The 26,065-nt window shown below is 36.5% G+C and overlaps 1 protein-coding gene across 1 annotated transcript in view; it reads left to right on the top strand.

Moving 5' to 3' along the window:
* Nucleotides 1–26,065, top strand: part of GPC3 (glypican 3) — a 632,751-nt gene that overhangs the window by 463,431 nt on the left and 143,255 nt on the right. The gene's annotated exons all lie outside the window — the stretch shown is intronic.

The raw sequence follows: 26,065 nt of genomic DNA, 5'->3' as shown, positions 1-26,065 counted from the left end.
TTTTCTTAAAATACTGAATTTATTGAGTTAAAGGATATGAGTATTTTTATGCATTTTTCTAAATTGCTTTCCAATGGGGATATAGCAGCTTTCACTTCCACCAGCAAAATGCGGGAGGACCAGTGTCACTGTGTCCGGAACAACTTCTGATTCACAGCCATGCAAGGACACCCACAGATTCTCTTGACCTGTACACAAGAGTTTTTCCTCTCATAAGAAGTTTAAGGCACAAATAGAAGTTAATTGTACCATCTGTTTGTGATTGCTTTGCAGCCACAATAAAAAAAAATGCCACCATATACCAGACTGACAGTGTTTTTGCTCTGTGATACATGGGTGGGAGGGCTCTGGCAGCACTGACTTCTATTTGGAGCCTAAGAACTGAATGAAACTAAAATCCTTATGCAAGGACAGAGGTTTCTGTATGAAAACAGAACTGTATGAAAATAAGTCATTGGCATGAGTTTGTTTTTTAATATGGAGTTTAGCAGTGAAATTTCTGTGGTTCTTAGAAAATGTTTAGAAAGGATTTCTAAATAGTGGTATATTTTACTGCAAATGGCATTGTGAAAGTATTTACAATATGCTCGGTGTGGCTCCTCCAGTGTCTAATAAGTATTCTGCACTTACTGAGAGCTTAATAAATAGTTGTTACTGCTGCTGAGCACGTGATAAGGGCAGTATTTGCATAACCATTTTTTTTCTGTAAACTCTCAACCTCACTAAGTTCTATAAAGTCTGGTTAGATATAGTATGATTGTTTTATTTATTTTTTTACAGTTTTATTTATTGATTTGAGAGAGAAGAGAGGGAGAGAATATCAAGTTGTTACCCCACTCACCCATCCCTTGGTTGACTCCTGTGTGTGCCCTGACCAGGGATGGAACCCACAACCTTGATGTACTGGGATGATGCTCTACCCAACCAAGCTACTAGGCTGGGGAAATATAGTACGGTTATTTTAAATTGCATCTCTAAAAGGTTCAGAGCACGAAGTAAACCACTGATGGCTGAACTGAGGGCATGGTATGTTTCACCTGGGACAACAGTTGTATTTGTCTTTTAAATTATTTCTAGATTACCTAAAACCAAGTTTTGGGGGGTAGCTCCACTTGATTGCTTAGACGCCAGCATTGGTGAGGCCAAAATGTCACTGTCCATCACTGTGCCCATAACCATAAGTGAAGAGTACTGTCAATCGAGGTATTTGGTGAACAACCTTAAAGAATATCCAGTATGGTTTTAAGCCTGGTGCCAATGAGTTTGAGGGTTCAAAGAAAGTCTGATATTCTGTTTTCACAGCTTCCTCAGAGGGTTGGTATAAGCGTAGAAAGTGCTTAAATAAAGATACATACATACATACATACATTACATAAAAATAAAGATGGTGGCCCTGGCTGGATAGCTCGATTGGTTAGAGTGTTGTCCTGAAGTGCAGACATTGCCAGTTCGATCTACAGTCAGGGCACATAAGGAATAGCTACATGTTCCTGTCTCTCCCTCTCTCTCTCTCTCCCTTCCTCTTTTGCTAAAACCAATCAATACCTTTTTAAAATAAATAAATAAATAAAATAAAGGTGATGAAGAGAGAACAGTGATGCTGCTCATCAACTTTGAGGGTTTGCCTAAGGCTAAGGTGGGCTAGGCTAGTGCAGGAAGGACTCCAGAAAGAAGCAGGTGGTAAGATCTGCCATCAACAATGAGTAGGTGAAGACAACTAGGGTAGAAGTCGTCATAAAAAACACTAGACAAAGACCTGTAGGTGGACGCTGCCACCCTGAAAAAAGGGAAAGCTACATCAGACATAGGCTTCTATATGATCCAATGGTGACTATAAATATTTACAGCAAGTCCTTTTAGCAAAAACTTAGTAAGTTGTTTGATATTAATTCTGTGCGAGACCATGTGATATCCTGGAAAGAATATGATGTTTAGATTGATGAACCTGAATTTAGTTGTAGACCTTACTAAGTACACAAATCATCCAACCTCTCTGAGCTTTAGTTTTCTCATCTGTAGTATATAGAGATGTCAAAACAAGGTTATTATAAGGATTAGAAAATATATACAGATTCCAATTATATAAAATTTATATATAATTAAGTACGTATTTTATATATTTTACATATATACACAAATATATACACACACATATACACGTGCATGTGACAGATAAAAAGTGGCAGTTAAGATGATTATAGATGATTATATTCAGGACTTTATAGACAGGACCTGAGTTTGAAAGGGAGCAATATTCCAGTACTTTTTTTCAGCTTAAATTTGCTCCCCAAATGTATATGGTTGCAAATCCTTTTGATGCATCTCTTTTTCTCTTTCATATTATTTCCTCCTTTCCCTTTCTTCTAACTTCTTGCTACAAAAGCTTTACAGTTTCATAGGTAGGGAGGTATACATTGTCATAGTAAGTAAGGTCACAGTTTACAATTCCTTCCTCTTACCTCAGTCCATGAATGTGTGTGTGAATATTTTTTATTCTCTTATGGATACCATTAAGCAACCAATTATTTTGCAATAATAGACCAGTTTTACCTGTTTTAAGTTTAGCTGTTAAAATTGTTTGGCTCCAGACACCCACACTGATTTTTTTTTTCTCATCAGTGTCGCTTTCTATAACCAAAACACATTTTTTTTCTCATCTTCAATAAAATTTCTATTTTAGTCATAAAGAAAAATGTTATGATAGTGATGATAATGATAATATGTTTATATTTGTGTACCATTTAACCATGTTTCAAAGGAAATTCATGTTTTAAAAGTCTAGCTGCTTATCTTGGGAAAAATACCCAACCTAGAATTTTATAAGATACAGTACTTCCTTTTTTTTCTTTCTTTCTTTCTTTTTTTTTTTTTTTGACAGAGACAGAATCAGAGGGAGGGATAGATAGGGACAGACAGATAGGAAAGAAAGGAGAGAAATGAGAATCATCAATTTTTTGTTGTTCATTGATTGCTTTCTCATACGTGCCTTGACCGTGGGGCTACAGCAGACCGAGTAACTCCTTGCTGAAACCAGGGACCTTGGGTCAAAGCTGGTGAGCTTTCCTCAAGCCAGATAAGCCCGCGCTCAAGCTGGCGACCTTGGAGTCTTGAACCTGGGTCCTCCGCATCCCAGTTCGACACTCTATCCACTGCGCCACCACCTAGTCAGGCAAGATACAGTACTTTCCTAGAATCATTCTTTTCAAAAACTCATTGTTACCCTTGGATATTATGTAATCCTCATTGCCCTCTGGGATATAAGTTATAAATAATGTTTGTCCCTTTTTATAGCTAGAGAAACTGAGGCAGAAAGCCATTAAGAGCTATGTGGACAATACTGCCAATATATCCAGTGAGTTCTGTTGAAAAGTTTGATCAGTCATCCAGATGTTGTTTCCTATACACTGCCAAATATCTGGATTCACTGAATGCCTGACTAAATTGACCCTAAATTTTAGTAATAGGAAGGTAGAACCAAGTTAACTTGCCCAAGTTCACATGTAAGTGAGTGGTGAATCCAGGAATATAATGTTATTTTTCTAAAACCCCTTGCTTGGTTCTGTATCTATTAAACTATAGTAGAATTCTTCAACATACATACTTATAAGCATAGAGCTATTGTTCTCTATTGATGCGTGTATGCCCATGTTTGTCCATCCAGATGGATTGCAGTTAGGCCATTTATGAGCACATCCCAAAATAACTCTTAACTTTCTTCCATGGAAATTCTCAGCTGCCTCCTTTCAGGTTATAGTTGCTGTTGATAGCACTGGAAATAACATACTCACTAAGGGAATTAAGTAGCATTATCTCCATATTGACAATCCCATGGTGTAATCTTGAGCAGATAGGTTCAGGGTCAAGCCGAGGGCCCCTTTCCTGGGAAGGCCTGCAGGTGTAGAATGTTCCCCCCTCCTCTTTCCAAGCTAGGGTTCATGTGTAACATTCCCACAATTGAAAATGAGGGCCTTTTTATTTATTTTTTTCAGTTTCTAATTTGTGTGAGAATTTATTGTGTTAGAAGAAGGAACTGAACTTTTTAAAGTCCTCAATGTCAGTCCCAGAATTTATAGGACAATGTTACTTTTTTTAATTAAAAAAGGGATTTTTGTGTTGTTGTTGTTAATGCTCTGCTCCAAAGCTCTTGCATGGAAAGAAGACCCCACAAGGGCCAAGAGTGTTTATGACACATTCTTACCCCTATGTTACTGTGGGCCATTTGTCCTCTAAACCCTATTTATTATGTTGGTAACATTTTCTCTCTCTTGGAGAGTTAGCTATGAACTTAGTGCTTATTTAACAGCCCTGAAACTGCTATAGAAGTTATTGTTTCCAAAGAAAATCTAGCTGTTTATTGTTTTTCTCCAGTTTCAGTTCATGTGTTCAACTAAAATTCTAGAAATTGTTTTACTGCCCATTATAAAGGAAACCAGAGCAGTCAATACCTGCCCATTTGGTGTCAGAGTTTTTCATTCAAATTTGGATAAAGTCTCATCTGTTTAGGATAGTTGAAATGTCCTGCTTAATGGTGGGAGAATAGACAAGATGGCCTCTTAAGATTCCTTCCAGTCATGTGATGCCTTGATTTGTGGCTCAAGGTAAGGCTCTAACCCAGCGCCCTCTGTGAACAAGTCTTGTGACTTTATTCTTTCCTCTGCCACTATTTTTAAAACACCCTGTTTCTATGTCACTTCTTTCTACTTTGTAACTTTTCATCTTTTCAAAGATTGTTCCCTTCCCACCAGTCTGCCAGCCTGGGCAGATGGAACATAAACTTGCCCTTCCCCCTACTAAATTCTTCTGTTCTTATGCCTTGTTTTCCTTAGGCTGTGAAAACATTAAACTATAAAAAAACACTTTTGCATTTATCACCCCTAAGTTCCCTTCCTCCAGGGCCAGTTTCTGTTAGTCATGTAACTCCATATGAATAATAGTAATTCTGCCATACATTTGCATGGCACAATTCAGTTTGTAAAGCTCTTTCATGTTTATTAGAAAAATTGACCCTCGCAATGGCTCTGAGAAGATTTATGGGGGTAAATTTTCTGAAGCAACCATTGGCACTAGAAGTCTAAGTGACCTAAATATAGAAAGTGGTAGAACTAGACCTATGCTCCAGGGCTACTGATTTCAGTGTCTGTGCTCTTTCTTTCTGCTTCTAAAAAGACATGGCATACTTTGTTATGATTACCAAAACTCACATGTAAAAGATGTACAGAAATACAAATAGCAGAAACTGCTTAATTTGTCTAATGATTTCCAAGTCTCTAATATGGTCATTTCTATGATCTAAATGTCTAAAAATCAGCAGCAAAGAAAGAACAGCATGTTGTTTATAAAAATCTCAATTGAAGATTAGAAAACTACCACACTGTGGTGTGGAAACTGAGGCACTTTTTCATGGGTTTAAGTTATATATAGCAGACAATCTTTCAATTAGCTATCTCTAATTCATAAAATGATGTTAAATGGTCAAAGAAAAAACTTAAATGTAGAGAAGACTGCGGAATGTCTTCACTCCATCCCCCTTCACGAACACCTAAAAAGTGTTTTTGAGACTCCTGACAGGCTAATTTGCTATCATGAAAAGATACTAACTTTTGAAATACAAAGTTAATTTTAAAAAATAAGTTAATTAGTAAAGTTGTTACCAGTGCCAGAGAAGGACCCAAGACATTCCTTAGTGTGTGATTAAAAAGAAAATCTTTAAACAAATCTCAGGCATGATACAAAACAGTATGAATAATTTTTTCATAGTCTTCTCACATTAAGCCAGTGAGAGTCTTAAAACATTGCCATAATCTTAACGAGGTAAAATTTCTAAATAAAAGAATAAATCTTTTGAGAGTCAAATTTAAATAAAAGACTGTTTCAAATGGAATTATGTCTCAGTGCCTGTTACATTTCTTCATATATGAATAACATAGCAAAGCTCTAATAATTGCTATTTCCATATAGAGCCAGAATGTATGTGTATGTGTATGAAAGACAGAGTGTCTACAATGGCATGTAAACAAGAACCAATGAGCCTAACCAGGCAGTGGCGCAGTGGATAAAGCTTCAAACTAGGATGCACAGGAACCAGGTTTGAAATCCTGAGGTCACCGGCTTGAGTGCAGGCTCATCAGTCTTGAGCACAAGCTCACCAGTTTGAGTACGGGGTTGCTGGCTTGAGCGTGGGATCATAGACATGACCCCCTGGTTGTTAGCTTGAGCCCAAAGGTCACTAGCTTCAAACCCAAGGTCACTGGCTTGAGCCCAAGGTCTCTGACTTGAGCAAGGGGTCACTCACTCTGCTGTACACCCCTGGTCAAGGCACATATGAGAAAGCAATCAATGAACAACCAAGGAGCCGCAATGAAGAATTGATTCTTCTCATCTCTCTCCCTTCCCATCTGTCTGACCCTCTCTGTCCCTCTCTCTGTCTCCTTGTCTTTGTAGCTAAACAAAAACAAACAAAAAAACATACCAATGAATGACTTCTGAGTTACAAAAAGACAATGCAGTTGGTCTTTAAATAACAGACTTAGATTCTGTGGCACTAAAAATTATTTCATGAAATAAAAGAGAAATAGCTGATGCATTCCAAAACACATTTATCATTAAAAAAAACCTTCTGTTATTTTGCTTAATAGCCTGAAAAATAATTACAATGTCTTGTGGCTTTGAGGAGCATGTGTTTTCAATATCTTAATTACTATGTACAGTTTAATAATATTGCACCAAGAAGAATTCCCAAGTATTTAATATTAAATTTCTTGAACTGTTTTCTATATTTAGAATATAGAGGATTAAAGATACTTAAATTGGGTCATGAATTTTAGTACTTGCATATGAATAAATTTCTCAAAAATGAAAGATGAGCCAGAGTGATGAGCAAACATGTGGTAATCTCCTTCATATTTTTTTTAAGTTAGGAGTATTAGAAGTGTTAACTATGGAAAGACAAGTTCTACATATGAAAAGGGAATTCTATTAAACTATACAGGCTACCAGATTTACAAAATTAGAAATATACTTACAAAATGTCTATGAAATCCATAGGGTATCATATTCTATTTATATTTATTTATTGGTAAAATGTACAACAATTTAAAAATAAATATATGGTTACAAATCATTGCGTTTACTCCTATATACCTTTACTATAAACAGTATACTTTTATGTATTTTTAAATACTATTTGTGAAATTCAAAAATAACATTTCACTTAGATATATATATGAATATATATCTTGCCTCTGTACTTTCAGCTCCTTAAGTCTGGGATCATGCATATAATTTTCTGTTTCATAGAGTACCTAACATATATAGAGTAAGTACTCAATATATACAATATTTGATAGATCAATTCATTCCAAGAACTAAACCTTTCCTGCCCTCAAATTATTTCTGAATTTTTAAAAATTTTTATTTAGAAAATTAAAGTTAATGGGGTGACACTGATCAGTAAGAGTACATAGCTTTCAGGTAAACATTTCTATAAAAAATGTTTACCTCAGATAAAAGGTTAATTTCAAAAATATATAAAGAACTCACAGAGCTCAACAACAAACAAGCAAATAATCCAATTGAAAAAAGGGGAGAGGACCTGAACAGACACTTCTCCCAAGAAGGCATACAAATGACCAACAGTTATATTTCTGAATTTAAATTCAATTTAAGGCAGTTTTCACATTCACTGTTAACCACTTTCTGTGCTAAAGAGCAGGGTTACACAAACACAGAGTTATATTTATCTGGTTCCTTTAGGTCACAGGGTCCAACCCTATGGTTTTACAGATAAGGAAATAATAGCCATTAGAGAGAAATGACCTGTCCAAAGTCATATTGTCAGTAAATGACAAAGCTGGAACTGGAAAATGAATAGATCAATACCCTGTAGTTTCATTATTATGCTTCCAGAGGTTCTGCTATAATACAAAGCATGCTTGAAAATGCACAACCACATTTTCTTATTCTGTACAGAACTCCCAATCATAAAAGCCCATTTTTTAAAAAAAAAAATTTATCTTGTTTTTATTAATTTTAATGCAGTGACATTGATAAATCAGGGTACATATGTTCTGAGAAAAACATCTCCAGATTATTTTGACCTTTGATTAGCTGCATACCCTTCACTCAAAGTAAAATCATCCTCCATCACCTTCTATCTGGTTTTCTTTGTGCCCCTACCCTGCCCCCACCCCCTCCTTCTACTTCCCCGCCCCCTCCCCACCCCTCTACCCCACTCCCTGTTACCATCACATTCTTGTCCAGGTCTCTGAGTCCCATTTTTATGTCCCATCTATGCATGGGTTCATATAGTTCTTAGTTTTTTCTGATTTACTTATTACACTCCGTATAATGTTATCAAGGTCCATCCATGTTATTGTAAATGATCCAAAGTCATCATTTCTTATGGCTGAGTAGTATTCCATAGTATATATGTACCAAAGCTTTTTAATCCACTAGTCCAGTGAACAACACTTGGGCTGTTTCCAGATCTTCGCTATTGTGAACAATGCTGCTATAAACATAGGGGTGCATTTCTCCTTCTGGAACCGTTCTATGGTGTCCTTGGGGTATATTCCTAAAAGTGGATGGCTGGGTCAAAAGGCAGTTCGATTTTCAATTTTTTGAGGAATCTCCATACTGTTTTCCACAGAGGCTGCACCAGTCTGCATTCCCACCAGCAGTGTAGGAGGGTTCCCTTTTCTCCACATCCTCGCCAGCACTTATTCTTTGTTGTTATATTGATGAGTGCCATTCTGACTGGTGTGAGCTGATAACTCATTGTGGTTTTAATTTGCATTTCTCTAATCATTAGTGATGTTGAGAATTTTTTCATATGCCTATTGGCCATCCATATATCCTCTTTGGAGAAGTGTCTATTCATTTCTTTTACCCATTTTTTGATTGGATTGTTTGTCTTTCTGGTGTTGAGATTTACAAGTTCTTTATAAATTTTGGTTATTAACCCGTTATCAGACGTACTGTCAAATATGTTATCCCATTGTGTAGTTTGTCTTTTTTTTTTTTTCAGTAACTTTTTTTTTTTATTAAATTTAATGCAGTGACATTGATAAATCAGGGTACATATGTTGAGAGAAAATATCTCTAGATTATTTTGACATTTGATTGTGCTGTATACCCCTCCCCCAAAGTTAAATTGTCTTCTGTCACCTTCTATCTGGTTTTCTTTGTGCCCCTCCCCTCCCCTAACCCCTCTCTCCTTCTTCACCCCCTCGCCCTCCCCCAACCTCCCGCCCCTGTTGCCATCACATTCTTGTTCATGTCTCTGAGTCTCATTTTTATGTCCCTTCTATGTATGGATTCATCTTAGTTTTTTTCTGATTTACTTATTTCACTCCGTATAATGTTGTCAAGGTCCATCCATGTTATTGTAAATGATCCCATGTCATCATTTCTTATGGCTGAGTAGTATTCCATAGTATATATGTACCAAAGCTTTTTAATCCACTCGTCCTCTGACGGACACTTGAGCTGTTTCCAGATCTTCGCTATTGTGAACAATGCTGCCACAAACATGCGGGTGCATTTCTCCTTTTCGAGCTGTTCTATGGTGTCCTTGGGGTATATTCCTAAAAGTGGGATAGCTGGGTCAAAATGCAGTTCGATTTTCAGATTTTTGAGGAATCTCCATACTTTTTTCCACAGTGGCTGCACCAGTCTGCATTCCCACCAGCAGTGCAGGAGGGTTCCCTTTTCTCCACATCCTCGCCAGCACTTATTCTGTGTTGTTTTGTTGATAAGCACCATTCTGACAGGTGTGAGGTGATATCTCATTGTGCTTGTAATTTACATTTCTCTAATGATTAGTGATGTTGAGCATTTTTTCATATGCCTATTGGCCATCTGTATATCCTCTTTGGAGAAGTGTCTATTCATCTCTTTTGCCCATTTTTGGATTGGGTTGTTTGTCTTCCTGGTGTTGAGTTTTACAAGTTCTTTATAAATTTTGGTTATTAACCCCTTATCAGACGTATTGTCAAATATGTTCTCCCATTGTGTAGTTTGTCTTTTTATTCTGTTCTTGTTGTCTTTAGCTGTGCAAAAGCTTTTTAGTTTGATATAGTCCCATTTGTTTATCCTGTCTTTTATTTCACTTCCCCATGGAGATAAATCAGCAAATATATTGCTCCGAGAGATGTCCGAGAGCTTACTGCCTATGTTTTCTTCTAAGATGCTTATGGTTTCATGGCCTACATTTAAGTCTTTTATCCATTTTGAGTTTATTTTTATGAGTGGTGTAAGCTGGTGATCTAGTTTCATTTTTTTGCAGGTAGCTGTCCAATTTTCCCAACACCACTTGTTAAAGAGATTGTCTTTACTCCATTGTACTTCCTTACCTCCTTTGTCAAATATCAGTTGTCCATAGAACTGTGGGTTTATTTCTGGGTTCTCTGTTCTGTTCCATTGATCTATATGCCTGTTCTTATGCCAGTACCAGGCTGTTTTGAGTACAACAGCCTTGTAGTATAACTTGATATCAGGAAGTGTGATACCTCCCACTTTATTCTTCTTTTTTAAGATTGCTGAGGCTATTCGTGTCCTCTTTTGGTTCCATATAAATTTTTGGAATATGTGTTCTATATCTTTGAAGTATGTCATTGGTATTTTAATTGGTATTGCATTGAAATTATAGATTGCTTTGGGTAATATAGACATTTTAATGATGTTTATTCTTCCTAACCATGAGCACGGTATATGCTTCCACTTGTTTATATCTTCCTTGATTTCTTTTATCAATGCTTTGTAATTTTCTGAGTACAAGTCTTTAGTCTCCTTGGTTCAGTTTACTCCTAGGTACTTTATTTTTTTGGTTGTAATTGTGAAGGGGATTGTTTCCTTAATTTCTCTTTCTGACTGTTCATTGTTGGTGTATAAAAATTCTTCTGATTTCTGAGTATTGATTTTATATCCTGCCACTTTGCTGAATTTATTTATCAGGTCCAGTAGTTTTTTGACTGAGACTTTAGGGTTTTCTATATACAATATCATATCATCTGCAAATAATGATAGTTTTACTTCTTCTTTGCCAACTTGAATGCCTTTTATTTCTTCTTCTTGTCTGATTGCTGTGGCTAGGACTTCCAGGACTATGTTAAATAAGAGTGGTGAAAGGGGGCACCCCGGCCTTGTTCCTGATCTTAAGGGGATTGCTTTTAATTTTTTTCCCATTGAGTATGATGTTGGCTGTGGGTTTCTCATAGATGGCTTTTATCATGTTGAGGTATGTTCCCTGTATTCCCACTTTGCTGAGAGTTTTGATCATGAATGGGTGCTGGATTTTATCAAATGCTTTTTCTGCATCTATTGAAATTATCATATGGTTTTTCTCCTTCTTTTTGTTTATGTGATGAATCACATTGATTGATTTACGAATATTGTACCAGCCTTGCCTCCCCAGAATAAATCCCACTTGATCATGGTGTATGATTTTTTCCATATATTGTTGGATTCGGTTTGCTAATATTTTGTTGAGGATTTTAGCATCTATATTCATCAGAGATATTGGCCTATAATTTTCTTTCTTTGTGTTGTCTTTGCCTGGTTTTGGAATCAGAATTATGCTCGCCTCATAAAAGGAGCTTGGAAGTCTTCCTTCCTCTTGAATTTTTTGAAATGGTTTGAGAAGGATAGGAGTTAGTTCTTCTTTGAATATTTGGTAGAATTCCGTTGTGAAGCCATCGGGCCCCGGACTTTTCTTTGTTGGGAGTTTTTTGATAACTGTTTCGATCTCCTTTGTTGTAATCGGTCTGTTTTGGTTTTCTGATTCTTCCAGATTGATTTTTGAAAGATTGTATGTTTCCAGGAATTTGTCCATTTCATCTAGGTTGTCTAGTTTTTTGGCATACAGTTCTTCATAGTATTTTCTTACAATATTTTGTATTTCTGTTGTGTCAGTTGTTATTTCTCCTCTCTCATTTCTAATTTTATTTATTTGAGTCCTCTCTCTCTTTTTCTTGGTGAGTCTACTTAAAGGTTCATCAATCTTGTTTACCTTTTCAAAGAACCAGCTCCTACTTTCTTTGATCCTCTGTATTGTTTCTTTAGCCTCTATGTCATTTATTTCTGCTCTGATCTTTATGATTTCCTTCCTTCTACTACATTTGGGCTTTACTTGCTGTTCTTTTTCTAGTTCTTTTAGATGCAGGGTTAAGTTTTTTATTTGAGCTTTTTCTAGCTTCTGAAAGTGTGCCTGTAGTGCTATGAACTTCCCTCTCAGCACTGCTTTCGCTGTGTCCCATAAAGTTTGAGTTGTTGTATGCTCATTGTCGTTCGTTTCTAGGAATTTTTTTATTTCTTCTTTGATCTCATTCTTAATCCATTCATTATTTAACACCCTGCTATTTAGTTTCCATGTGTTTGAGAATTTTTGAGCTTTTCTGCTTTGATTCATTTCTAGTTTCATGCTGTTATGATCAGAGAAAGTGCTTGCTATGATTTCAGTCTTCTTAAATTTGTTGAGAGCACTTTTGTGCCCTAACATGTGGTCTATCCTAGAGAATGTACCATGAGCACTTGAAAAGAATGTATATTCTGCTGCTTTAGGGTGAAAGGATCTGAAGATATCTATTAAATCAAGTTGATCTAGTGTTTCCAATAAGTCTGCTGTTTCTTTGTTAATTTTCTTTCTTGAGGATCTATCTAGTGATGTTAGTGAGGTATTGAAATCCCCTACTATTATAGTATTGCTGTTGATCTCGCCCTTTAAATCCATCAAAGACTGCTTTATATATTTGGGTGCTCCTATATTAGGTGCATAGATATTTATAATAGTTATATCTTCCTGTTGGATTGCTCCCTTTATCATTATGTAGTGGCCTTCTTTATCTCTTACTATATCCTTTGTTTTAAAGTCCAATTTGTGCCTGACCTGTGGTGGCGCAGTGGATAAAGCGTCGACCTGGAAATGCTGTGGTCACCGGTTCGAAACCCTAGGCTTGCCTGGTCAAGGCACATATGGGAGTTGATGCTTCCAGCTCATCTCTCTCTCTCTCTCTCTCTCTCTCTCTCTCTTCTCTCTCTCTCTCTCCTCTCTAAAAATGAATAAATAAAATAAAAAAATTTAAAATAAATAAATAAATAAATAAAGTCCAATTTGTCTGATATAAGTATTGCTACCCCAGCTTTTTTTTCATTTCCGTTTGCATGAAATGTTTTTTTCCATCCTTTTACCTTCAATCTATGTGTGTCTTTTGTTCTAAGGTGTGTCTCTTGTAGACAACATATGTATGGGTCCTGTTTTCTTATCCACGCAGCTACCCTATGTCTTTTGATTGGATCATTTAACCCATTTACATTTAAGGTTATTATTGATATGTAGTTGTTTATTGCCATTTACTTCTTTAAAGGTGTATTCCTTTTTTTGCTATATTCTTTTCCAACTTTGATCTGTTTACAACAGGCCCCTTAACATTTCCTGCAGTGTTGGTTTGGTTGTAATGAATTCCTTGAGTTGTTTTTTGTCTGGGAATCTTTTTATTTCTCCTTCGATTTTAAACAATAGCCTTGCTGGATAAACTAGTCTTGGTTGTAGGTTCTTGTTCTGCATTACTTTGAATATTTCTTGCCATTCCCTTCTGGCTTCAAGTGTTTCTGTTGAGAAGTCGGATGTCATCCTTATGGGGGCTCCTTTGTAGGTGATAACTTTTTTTTCTCTTGCAGCTTTTAATATTTTCTCTTTATCGCTTAGCTTTGGTATTTTAATTATGATGTGTCTTGGTGTAGGTTTCTTTGGGTTTCTCTTTAATGGAGTCCTCTGTGCTTCTTGGACTTGTGAGAGTTTTTCTTGCATTAATTTAGGGAAGTTTTCAGTTATGATATGATTGAACAAAGTCTCTATCCCTTGTTCTTTTTCTTCTTCTTCAGGAACCCCTATGATGCGGATGTTATTTCTCTTCATGTTGTCACAAAGCTCTCTAAGTGTTTCCTCTTACTTTTTGAGTCTCTTTTCTCTTTTCTTCTCTGCTTTCATGCTTTCATTTCAGTTGTCCTCCAACTCGCTGATTCGATCCTCAGCTGTATCCATCCTGTTTTTAATTCCTTCCATTGTGGTCTTCATTTCTGATATTGTATTTGTCATCTCTGACTGATTCTTTTTTAATATTTCAATATCCTTTTTTCTACTTGTTATTTCTTTATTTAGGTTTTCAAACTGCCCCTCCATTGTTGTTCTAAGATCCCTAAGCATCCTTACAATCATTATTTTGAACACCGCATCTGGAAGTTTGATTATTTCCATATCACTCAGCTCATCTCTCAAAGGTGTCTCTTGTGGTTTTATTTGGGTTGCACTCCTTTGTATTCTCATAATGGTGTTTTATTTGTAGAGTTGGTTGAGTCTAGGCTTGGTGTTGTCTGCCTCCAATTTTCAGTTGTGTTATTTCTAGGTCTTCTTGGGTTGGTATCAGCTATTATTTGTAATCCACTTTTGGATTTGGGCAGCTTTGAAGTCTTGATTTGTTTGTTTTCTTAACAGGTGATAGTCTTGTTAACTGATCTCAGCAGGGGGCTTCCTTGAAACTGTAACCAGGAATGCTGTGGGTGTAACCTGAGATGCTGAAAGTCTCTTCCACCAACTAATCTCACTGGGGGCAGGGTTTTTTCTCAGCTTTAGTAGGGGGAGGTGTATCTCAGATCTCCATGGAGACCTGAGTTATTGCCCTTCCTCCCCACTTCTTGTTTTCAGCTGTGTCTTGTTGCGCTGATTGGAGCTGGATAGATGTCCGGAGATCTCTGATCCGGAAGCACTTCAGCTCTGTTTTGTGAAACGTTCAGTCCCTCCCCCAGCTATGGCTGCCTCCAGCATGAATGAGTCAGATTTTTTATTTCATTTCTTGCATACCTTAGCCCCTCACAGTCTGTCCCTCTCCTTGTCCTTTCCACTTGGGAGATAAGCTGGTCTTTTCAACTCACCTTGATCCCTGGTTACCAGGTAAGTGGCTGTGTGCAGTAGTTTCTGCTCTTTTTCCTCTGTGAAATCCTCTCTGGGCTCTCAGCCTCACCCCCCCCCCTTCCATTCCTGTAAGCAGAGGAGATTCAGGCACTCCTTACCAGGATTATTGTGGCTTCCTCTTTGCTCCTTGGTTTTTGAGAGCTGTTCTTGCAGTTCAGTGTTGGTTTTTCATGCTGATTTTTCCTAAATTGTTTTGTATTCCAGTTTGGTGTTGAGAGCTGGGCGTCTGTGCCTCCACCTACTCTGCTGCCATCTTCAAAAGCCTAGTTTGTCTTTTTATTCTGTTCTTATTGGCTTTGGCTGTGCAAAATCTTTTTAGTTGATATAGTCCCATTTGTTTATCTGTCTTTTATTTCACTTGCCCGTGGAGATAAATCAGCAAATATATTGCTGTGAGAGATGTCAGAGAGCATACTGCCTATGTTTTCTTCTAAGATGCTTATGGTTTCATGCCTTACATTTCAGTCTTTTATTCATTTTGAGATTATTTTTGTGAATGGTGTAAATTGGTGGTCTAGTTTCAGTTTTTTGCAGGTTGCTGTCCAATTTTCTCAACACCATTTGTTGAAGAGGCTGTCTTTACTCCATTGTATGCCCTTACCTCCTTTGTCAAATATCAGTTGTCCATAGAGCTGTGGGTTTATTTCTGGGTTCTCTGTTCTGTTCCATTGATCTATGTGCCTGTTCTTACGCCAGTACCAGGCTGTTTTGAATACAATGGCCTTGTAGCATAGCTTGATATCAGGAAGTGTGATACCTCCCACTTTATTCTTCTTTTTTAAGATTGCTGAGGCTATTTGTGTTCTCTTTTGGTTCCGTATAAATTTTTGGAATATGTGGTCTATATCTTTAAAGTATGTCCTTGGTATTTTAATTGGTATTGCATTGAATTTATAAATTACTTGGGTAATGTAGACATTTTAATGATGTTTATTCTTCCTAACCATGAGCATGGTATATGCTTCCACTTGTTTGTATCTTCTTTGATTTCTTTTATCAATGTTTTATAATTTTCTGAGTACAAATATTTAGTCTCCTTGGTTAAATGTACTCCTAGGTACTTCATTTTTTTGGTTGTAATAGTGAAGGGGATTGTTTCCTTAATTTCTCTTGCTGACTGTTCATTGTTGGTGTATAAAAATGCCTCTGATTTCTGAGTACTAATTTTATATCCTGCCACGTTGCTGAATTCATTTATCAGGTCTAGTAGTTTTTTTACTGCGATTTTAGGATTTTCTATATGCACTATCATATCATCTGCAAATAATGATAGCTTTACTTCTTCTTTTCCAACTTGAATGCCTTTTATTTCTTCTTCTTGTCTGATTGCTATGGCTAGGACTTCCAGGACTATGTTGAAAAAGAGTGGTGAAAGGGGACACCTCTGCCTTGTTCCTGACCTTAAGGGGATTGCTTTTAATTTTTCCCCATTGAGTATGATGTTGGCTTTGGGTTTATCATAGATTGCTATTATCATGTTGACGTATGTTCTCTGTATTCCCACTTTGCTGAGAGTTTTGATCATGAATGGGTGCTTGATTTTATTAAATGCTTTTTCTGCATCTATTGAAATTATCATGTGGTTTTTCTCCTTCCTTTTGTTTATGTGATGAATAACATTGATAGATTTGTGAATATTGTATCAGCCTTGCCTCCCCAGAATAAATCTCACTTGATCATGGTGTATGATTTTTTCCATATATTGTTTCATCCGGTTTGCTAATATTTTTTTGAGGATTTTAGCATCTATATTCATCAGGGATATTGGCCTATAATTTTCTTTCTTTGTGTTGTCTTTGCCTGGTTTTGGAATCAGAATTATGCTCGCCTCATAAAAGGAGCTTGGAAGTCTTCCTTCCTCTTGAATTTTTTGAAATAGCTTCAGAAGGATAGGAGTTAGTTCTTCTTTGAATATTTGGTAGAATTCACTTGTGAAGCCATCTGGCCCAGGACTTTTCTTTGTTGGGAATTTTTTGATAACTGTTTTGTTCTCATTTGTTGTAATCGGTCTCTTTAGGTTTTCTGATTCTTCCAGATTGATTTTTGGAAGATTGTATGTTTCCAGGAATTTGTCCATTTCATCTAAATTGTCTAGTTTTTTGGCATACAGTTCTTCATAGTATTTTCTTACAATCCTTTGTATTTCTGTTGTCAGTTGTTATTTCTCCACTCTCATTTCTAATGTTATTTATTTGAGTCTTCTCTCTCTTTTTCTTGGTGAGTCTAGTTAAAGGTTCATCAATCTTGTTTACCTTTTCAAAAAACCAGCTGCTAGTTTCATTGATGCTCTGTATTGTTTCTTTAGACCCTATGTCATTTATTTCTGCTCTGATCTTTATTATTTCCTTCCTTCTACTACATTTAGGCTTTACTTGCTGTTCTTTTTCTAGTTCTTTTAGATGCAGGGTTAAGTTGTTTATTTGAGCTTTTTCTAGCTTCTGAAAGTGTGCCTGTAGTGCTATGAATTTCCCTCTCAGTACTGCTTTTGCTGTGTCCCATAACTTTTGAGTTATTGTATGATCATTATCATTCGTTTCTAGGATTTTTTTTATTTCATTTTTGATCTCATTCTTAATCCATTCATTATTTAACAACCTATTTAGTTTCCATGTGTTTGAGAATTTTTGAGCTTTTCTGTTGTGGTTGATTTCTAGTTTCATGCCATTGTGATCAGAGAAATTGCTTGATATGATTTCAATCTTCTTAAATTTGTTGAGAGCACTTTTGTGCCCTAACATGTGGTCTATCCTAGAGAATGTACCATGAGCACTTGAAAAGAATGTATATTCTGCTGCTTTAGGTGAAAGGTTCTGTAGATATCTACTAAATCGAGTTGATCTAGTGTGTCCTTTAAGTCTGCTGTTTCTTTGTTAATTTTCTTTCTTGAGGATCTATCTAGTGATGTTTGTGGGCTATTAAAATCCCCTACTATTATAGTATTACTGTTGATCTTGCTCTTTATATCCATCAAAGTCTGCTTTATATATTTAGGTGCTCCTATATTAGGTGCATAGGTATTTATAATAGTTATATCTTCCTGTTGTATTGCTCCCTTTATCATTATATAGTGGCCTTCTTTATCTCTTAATATATTCTTTGTTTTAAAGTCCATTTTGTCTGATATAAGTATTGCTACCCCAGCTTTTTTTTCATTTCCATTTGCATGAAATGTTTTTTTCCATCCTTTTACCTTCAACCTATGTGCATCTTTTGTTTTATGGTGTGTCTCTTGTAGACAGCATACAGGTCCTGTTTTCTTATCCATGCAGCTACCCTATGTGTTTTTGATTGGATCCTTTAATCCATTTACATTTAAGGTTATAATTGATATGTAGTTGTTTATTGCCATTTTATTCCTTAAAGTTGTATTCCTTTTTTGGTATATTCTTTTCCCAGTTTGATCTGTTTACACCATGCCCCTTAACATTTCCTGCAGCGTTGCTTTAGTTTTAATGAATTCCTTGAGGGTTTTTTTATTTTGTTTTGTTTTTTGTCTTGGAAACTTAGTATTTCTCCTTCAATTTTAAATGATAGCCTTGCTGGATAAAGTAGTCTTGGTTGTAGGTTCTTGTTCTGCATTACTTTGAATATTTCTTGCCATTCTCTTCTGGCTTCAAGTGTTTCTGTTGAGAAGTCTGATGTAATCCTCATGGGGACTCCTTTGTAGGTGATAGCCTTTTTTTTTTCTCGCAGCTTTTAATATTTTCTCTTTATCGCTTAGCTATGGTATTTTAATTATGATGTGTCTTGGTGTAGGTTTCTGTGGGTTTCTCTTTAGTGGAGTTCTCTGTGCTTCTTGAATTTGTGAGACTTTCTCTTGCATTAATTTCGGGAAGATTTCAGCTATGATATTGTTCAAGAAAGCCTCTACCTCTTGTTCTTTCTCTTCTTTTTCAGGAACCCCTATGATACGGATGTGATTTCTCTTTATGTTGTCACAGAGCTCTCTAAGAGTTTCCTCTGACTTTTTGAGTCTCTTTTCTTTTTTCTTCTCTGCTTTCATGCCTCCATTCCAGTTGGCCTCCAACTCAGTGATTCATTCCTCAGCTCTATCCATCCTGTTTTCAATTCTTTCCATTGTGGTCTTCATTTCTGATATTGTATTTGTCATCTCAGACTGATTCTTTTTTAATATTTCAATATCCTTTTTTATACTTGCTATTTCTTTATTTAGGAGTTTGTGATGACCATCCATTATTGTTTTAAGATCCCTAAGCATCCTTACAATCATTATTTTTTTTAATAAATTTTTATTAATGATAATGGGATGACATTAATAAATCAGGGTACATATATTCAAAGAAAACATGTCTAGGTTATTTTGTCATTAAATTATCTTGCATACCCCTCGCCCAAAGTCAGGTTGTCCTCCGCCTCCCTCTATCTATTTCTCTGTGCCCCTCCCCCTCCCCCTAACTCTCTCCCTCCCTCCCTCCCACGTCCTCCCTCCCCCCACCCCTGGTAACCACCACATTCTTGTCCATGTCTCTTAGTCTCGTTTTTATATTCCACCAATGTATGGAATCATGTAGTTCTTGTTTTTTTTTCTGATTTACTTATTTCACTCTGTATAATATTATCAAGATCCCACCATTTTGCTGTAAATGATCTGATGTCATCATTTCTTATGGCTGAGTAGTATTCCATGTGTATATGTGCCACATCTTCTTTATCCAGTCTTCTATTGAAGGGCTTTTTTGGTTGTTTCCATGTCTTGGCCACTGTGAACAGTGCTGCAATGAACATGGGGCTACATGTGTCTTTACATATCAATGTTTCTGAGGTTTTGGGGTATATACTCAGTAGAGGGATTGCTGGGTCATAAGGTAGTTCTATTTGAAGTTTTTTTGAGGAACCATCATACTTTCCTCCATAATGGTTGTACTACTTTACAGTCCCACCAACAGTGGATGAGAGTTCCCTTTTCTCCGCAGCCTCTCCAACATTTGCTATTACCTGTCTTGTTGATAATAGCTAATCTAACAGGTGTGAGGTGGTATCTCATTGTAGTTTTGATTTGCATTTCTCTAATAACTAATGAAGCTGAGCATCTTTTCATATATCTGTTGGCCATTTGTATTTCTTCCTGGGAGAAGTGTCTGTTCATGTCCTCTTCCCATTTTTTTATTGGATTGTTTGTTTGTTTGTTGTTGAGTTTTATGAGTTCTTTGTAAATTTTGGATATTAGGCCCTTATCTCAGCTGTTGTTTGAAAATATCAGTTCCCATTTAGTTGGCTGTTTGTTTATTTTGATATCAGTTTCTCTTGCTGAGCAAAACCTTTTTATTCTGATGTAGTCCCATTCATTTATCTTTGCCTTCACTTCTCGTGCCATTGGAGTCAAGTTCATAAAATGTTCTTTAAAACCCAGGTCCATGATTTTAGTACCTATGTCTTCTTCTATGTACTTTATTGTTTCAGGTCATATATTTAGGTCTTTGATCCATTTTGAATTAATTTTAGTACATGGGGACAGGCTGTAGTCGAGTTTCATTCCTTTGCATGTGGCTTTCCAGTTTTCCCAACACCATTTGTTGAAGAGGCTTTCTTTTCTCCATTGTGTGTTGTTGGCCCCTTTATCAAAGATTATTTGACCATATATATGTGGTTTTATTTCTGGGCTTTCTATTCTGTTCCATTGGTCTGAGTGTCTATTTTTCTGCCAATACTATGCTGTTTTGATGATCGTGGCCCTATAATATAGTTTAAAGTCAGGTATTGTAATGCCCCCAGCTTCATTCTTTTTCCTTAGGATTGTTTTGGCTATTCGGGGTTTTTTATAGTTCAATATAAATCTGATGATTTTTCGTTCCATTTCTTTAAAAAATCTCATAGGAATTTTGATGGGAATTGCAATAAATTTATATATTGCTTTGGGTAATATGGCCATTTTAATTATATTTATTCTTCCTATCCAAGAACAAGGAATATTTTTCCATCTCATTGTGTCTTTTTCTATTTCTCTTAAAAATGCCTTGTAGTTTTCTTTATATAGGTCCTTTACATTCTTTGTTATGTTTATTCCTAGGTATTTTATTTTTTTTTTGTTGCAATCGTGAAGGGGATTATTTTTTTGAGTTCGTTTTCTAATATTTCATTGTTGGCATATAGAAAGGCTATGGACATTTGTATGTTAATTTTGTAACCTGCGACCTTACTGTATTGGTTTATTGTTTCTAATAATCTTTTTGTGGAGTCCTTCAGGTTTTCGATGTATAGGATCATATCATCAGCAAAAAGTGATACCTTTACTTCTTCTTTTCCGATATGGATGCCTTTTATTTCTTTGTCTTGTCTGATTGCTCTGGCCAGAACTTCTAGCACCACGTTAAATAAGAGTAGAGAGAGTGGACAACCCTGTCGTGTTCCTGATTTAAGGTGGAAAGTCCTCAGTTTTACGCCATTTAATATGATGTTGGCTGATGGTTTATCATATATGACCTTTATCATGTTGAGATATTTTCCTTCTATACCCATTTTGTTGAGAGTCTTAAACATAAAATTGTGTTGTATTTTATCAAAAGCCTTTTCTGCATCTATTGATAAGATCATGTGGTTTTTGTTCTTTGTTTTGTTGATATGGTATATTACGTTAACCGTTTTGCGTATGTTGAACCATCCTTGAGATTCTGGGATGAATCCCACTTGATCATGATGTATTACTTTTTTAATATGTTGTTGTATTCGGTTTGCCAGTATTTTGTTTAGTATTTTAGCATCTGTATTCATTAGAGATATTGGTCTGTAGTTTTCTTTCTTTGTGCCATCCTTGCCAGGTTTTGGTATGAGGGTTATGATGGCCTTATAAAATGTGTTTGGAAGTATTGCTTCTTCTTCAATTTTTTGGAAGACTTTGAGTAAAATAGGAACCAAGTCTTCTTTGAATGTTTGATAGAATTCACTATTATAACCGTCTCAGCCTGGACTTTTATTTTTGGGGAGGTTTTTAATAGTTTTTTCTATTTCCTCCCTGCTGATTGGTCTGTTTAGGCCTTCCGCTTCTTCATGACTCAGTCTAGGAAGGTTGTATTGTTCTAGCAATTTATCCATTTCTTCTAGATTGTTGTATTTGGTGGCATATAATTTTTCATAGTATTCTACAATAATTCTTTGTATATCTATGATGTCTGTGGTGATCTCTCCTCTTTCATTTTGGATTTTATTTATTTGAGTCCTGTGCCTTTTTTCCTTGGTGAGTCTTGCCAAGGGTTTGTCAACTTTGTTGATCTTTTCAAAGAACCAGCTCCTTGTTTTATTGATTTTTTCTAAAGTTTTTCTGTTCTCTATTTCATTTATTTCTGCTCTGATTTTTATTATCTCCTTTCTTCAGCTGGTTTTGGGTTGTTTTTGTTCTTCTTTTTCTAGTTCCTTAAGGTGTGAAGTTAAGTGGTTTACTTCGTCTCTCTCTTGTTTGTTCATATAGGACTGAAGTGATATGAACTTTCCTCTTATTACTGCTTTTACTGCATCCCAGAGATTCTGATATGTCGTATTTTCATTTTCATTTGTCTGTATATATCTTTTGATCTCTGCGCTTATTTCTTCTTTGACCCATTCATTTTTTAGAAGTATGTTGTTTAGTTTCCAAATTTTTGTGGGTTTTTCCCCCTCTTTTTTGCAGTTGAGTTCTAGTTTCAAGGCTTTATGTTCAGAAAATATGCTTGGTACAATTTCAATTTTTCTAAATTTGCTGATATTGTCTTTGTGGCCTAACATATGGTCAATTCTTGAGAATGTTCCATGTACACTAGAGAAAAATGTATACTCTGTCGCTTTGGGATGAAGTGTCCTGTAGATGTCTATCATATCCAGGTGTTCTAGTATTTCGTTTAAGGCCACTATATCTTTATTGATTCTCTGTTTGGATGACCGATCTAGAGCCGTCAGCGGTGCATTGAGGTCTCCAAATATGATTGTATTTTTGTCAGTTTTTGTTTTAAGGTCAATAAGTAGCTGTCTTATATATTTTGGTGCTCCTTGGTTTGGTGCATATATATTAAGGATTGTTATGTCTTCTTGATTCAACTTCCCCTTAATCATTATGAAATGACCATTTTTGTCTCTGAGTACTTTTTCTGTCTTGTAGTCAGAATTATTAGATATGAGTATTGCTACACCTGCTTTTTTTGGGGTGTTGTTTGCTTGGAGTATTGTTTTCCAGCCTTTCACTTTGAATTTGTTTTTATCCTTGTTGTTTACATGTGTTTCTTGTAGGCAACATATAGTTGGATTTTCTTTTTTAATCCATTCTGCTACTCTGTGTCTTTTTATTTGTAAGTTTAATCCATTTACATTTAGTGTAATTATTGACAGTTGTGGGTTCCCTACTGCCATTTTATAAATTGCTTTCTGTTAGTTTTGTATCTTGTTTGATTCTTCTCTTTTGTTTTTCTATCATTTGTTTTTGTTTGTTTGTGTTCCATACTTCTTTCCTCTGTTGCTACCTTTTTTAAGGCAAGTGTTTTTGTGGTGGTTTTTTCAAGGGTGGTTACCATTAAGTAATGAAAAGGGTACCTACCATATTCATTGTAGTATCCTATCTTATGAGTATTTCTGCACTTCATCGTCCTTTGCTACTGTTAATCTCCATCCTCTCCCCCCTTTTTTTCCTTTGTTGTCACAGTTTAAGTTTGGTTTTATTGTGTTCTTGGTGGAGCTGTTACTTGTGGTGTTGTTTTCTTTTGTTCTTTCAATCTGGTTGGAAAACACCCTTTAGTATTTCCTGGAGTGGGGGCTTTCTGCTGATAAATTCTCTCATCTTTTCTGTATTTGTGAATGTTTTTATATCTCCTTCGTACTTGAAGGATAGCTTTGATGGGTATAGTATTCGTGGCTGAAAGTTCCTCTCTTTCAGGGCTTTAAATATTGGGGTCCACTCTCTTCTAGCTTGTAGAGTTTGCTGAGAAATCTGATGATAATCTAATAGGCCTTCCTTTATATGTTGTACTCTTCTTTTTCCTGGATGCCTTGAGAATTTTTTCTTTGTCATTGGTTTGTGTCATCTTTATTATGATATGCCTTGGAGTGGGTTTGTTGGGGTTAAGAAACCTTGGTGTTCTGTTTGTTTCTTGAATTTGAGGCTTTAGTTCTTTCCACAGGTTGGGAAATTCTCGTCTATTATTTGTTTGAGTATATTCTCCATTCCATTTTCTTTCTCTTCTCCCTCTGATATACCTTATTCTTATGTTATTCTTTCTGATGGAGTCAGACAATTCCTGTAGCGCTTTCTCGTTTTTTATTATTTTTGAGTCTCTTTCTTCTTCTCTGTTGTGCCTCAAGTTGTTTGTCTTCTATTTCACTAATCCTATCTTCTATCTGTGCTGTTCTGTTACCTAAGCTTGTTACCTCGTTTTTCAGCTTGTGAATTGAGTTTTTCATTTCTGTTTGATTTGTTTTTATAGTTTAAATTTCCTTGGTAATATATTCTTTGTGTTCATTGAGTTGTTTTCTGATCTCCCTAAATTGCCTTTCTGTGTTTTCTTGTATATCTCTGAGTATTTTTAAGATTTCTATTTTAAATTCTCTGTCATTTAGCTCCAAGGCTTCCAATATGTTAAGTCTTTTCTCCATAGATTTTTCCACATCTATTTGTGTTACCTCTCTTTCTTTTGTATCCATAATATTCGATTTCCTCTTTCTTATTGGAATCTGAGGTTGGTCTTGTTGATAGCACTAATTAGAATTAATAAAGAGTAAAAAGAAAAAAAAAAAAAAAGGTAAAACACCCCACACAAAAAAACAGTATACTTTATTATTTCCCCCTTTTTTCTTTCTTCTCTTTCCCTCCTCTCCCCTTCTCAGGGAAATATCGTGATGACCTGTGAATTATATTATGCTAAATGGAACAAAAACTGCCTATAATGGAGGGCCTGATTTGGGGTGAAGAGTTCAAGGGGTAAAAAAAGGGAGTAGGGACCTACTAAATGCAAAAAAAAAAAAAAAAAGGAAGAACATCTTAGACAAGCATAAGATGATTTGCTTGTAAGTGATGGTCGACTAAGAGATATAATGAGAGGGATAAGAGGGAACCAGAAAAAAGGAGAAAAAAAAGAATAATAAAGAAAAAAATAAAAATAATAAGTAAAAATCTGTTGTGTTAAGTGGAGCGAAGACTAAATACAATGGAGACCTTGGGTTGGGAGGAATGCTAGTGAGTTAAAAAGCAACGTAAAAAGTACCCAAAATGCCACAAAAATCAACAAACAAACAAACAAAAAAAAAACGCTTGTTGGCGTTTGCAGGGTCCAACGATGAGAGATTTTGCTTTCCTGGAGTCTCTCTCCTAGTCCCCCCTTCCTGAATTAGTAGCCTGGTGATCCAGCTATAAGGCTGCTACTGCTTCTGCCTGGGGAGTAAGAGGCTCAAAAAGCTAGGAAATCCCCACTCTATCCCCACTCAGCGCAAGGCTTTGGGAAAGGCTCTGGCAGTCAGAGCCTCCAGTGTAATCAGGCGGGGGTGGGAGTCAATTGTTGTCAAGGTGACTCTTCAGCGCCTAGCATTCAGTTGGACCACTCAACCCAGGCTTTCCACACTTTGTAGCCTGTTTTGGCTGAGAAGAAGAGGCACTAGTCTCTGCTTGCGACTAGTGTAGTAAAGATCTTATTATCTGCCAAGTCCCTCTTGTTAGCATTTATCCCTGAATATGGAGGCTCTATCAATCAGAAGTTGCCCCCACCCCTTTAGCGAGAGGCACTAAGAAATATCACGCCTCTTATCTTGGATCGCTGAACTTAGAGAGATCGTATTAATTAGAGCCCGTGGGTGCGCAGATTTCATGGGTTAAGCTAATTTCAGTGATTGGGTCCGCAGCTGTGCTCCCGAAGGTATTTCAGGATGCCTGCACGCCCCTCCCCCAACTCTTGATTGTTAGCTTGAATGGCTGGGTGAGGTGCCCCGCCCACGTAGAGAATCTCCCAAGTAGGGAAGACCGCCCTGGCACCTCTCCCGCTCGCCCCGCCGCTGGTGGCTGGGGCGCACCGGGCGCAGGATAATGGGGCACTCTGGGTGTGCGGGCCAGTAGGGCGCACCAGGCACAGGATAATGGGGCACCCTGGGTGTGCAGGCTAGTAGGGCACGCGCGCGAATGGGGTGCTCCAGGCA

Source organism: Saccopteryx leptura, chromosome X (assembly GCF_036850995.1).
Source record: "Saccopteryx leptura isolate mSacLep1 chromosome X, mSacLep1_pri_phased_curated, whole genome shotgun sequence".
In the NCBI taxonomy this organism is placed as follows: domain Eukaryota; kingdom Metazoa; phylum Chordata; class Mammalia; order Chiroptera; family Emballonuridae; genus Saccopteryx; species Saccopteryx leptura.
This window is presented reverse-complemented; position numbering and strand designations above follow the sequence as displayed.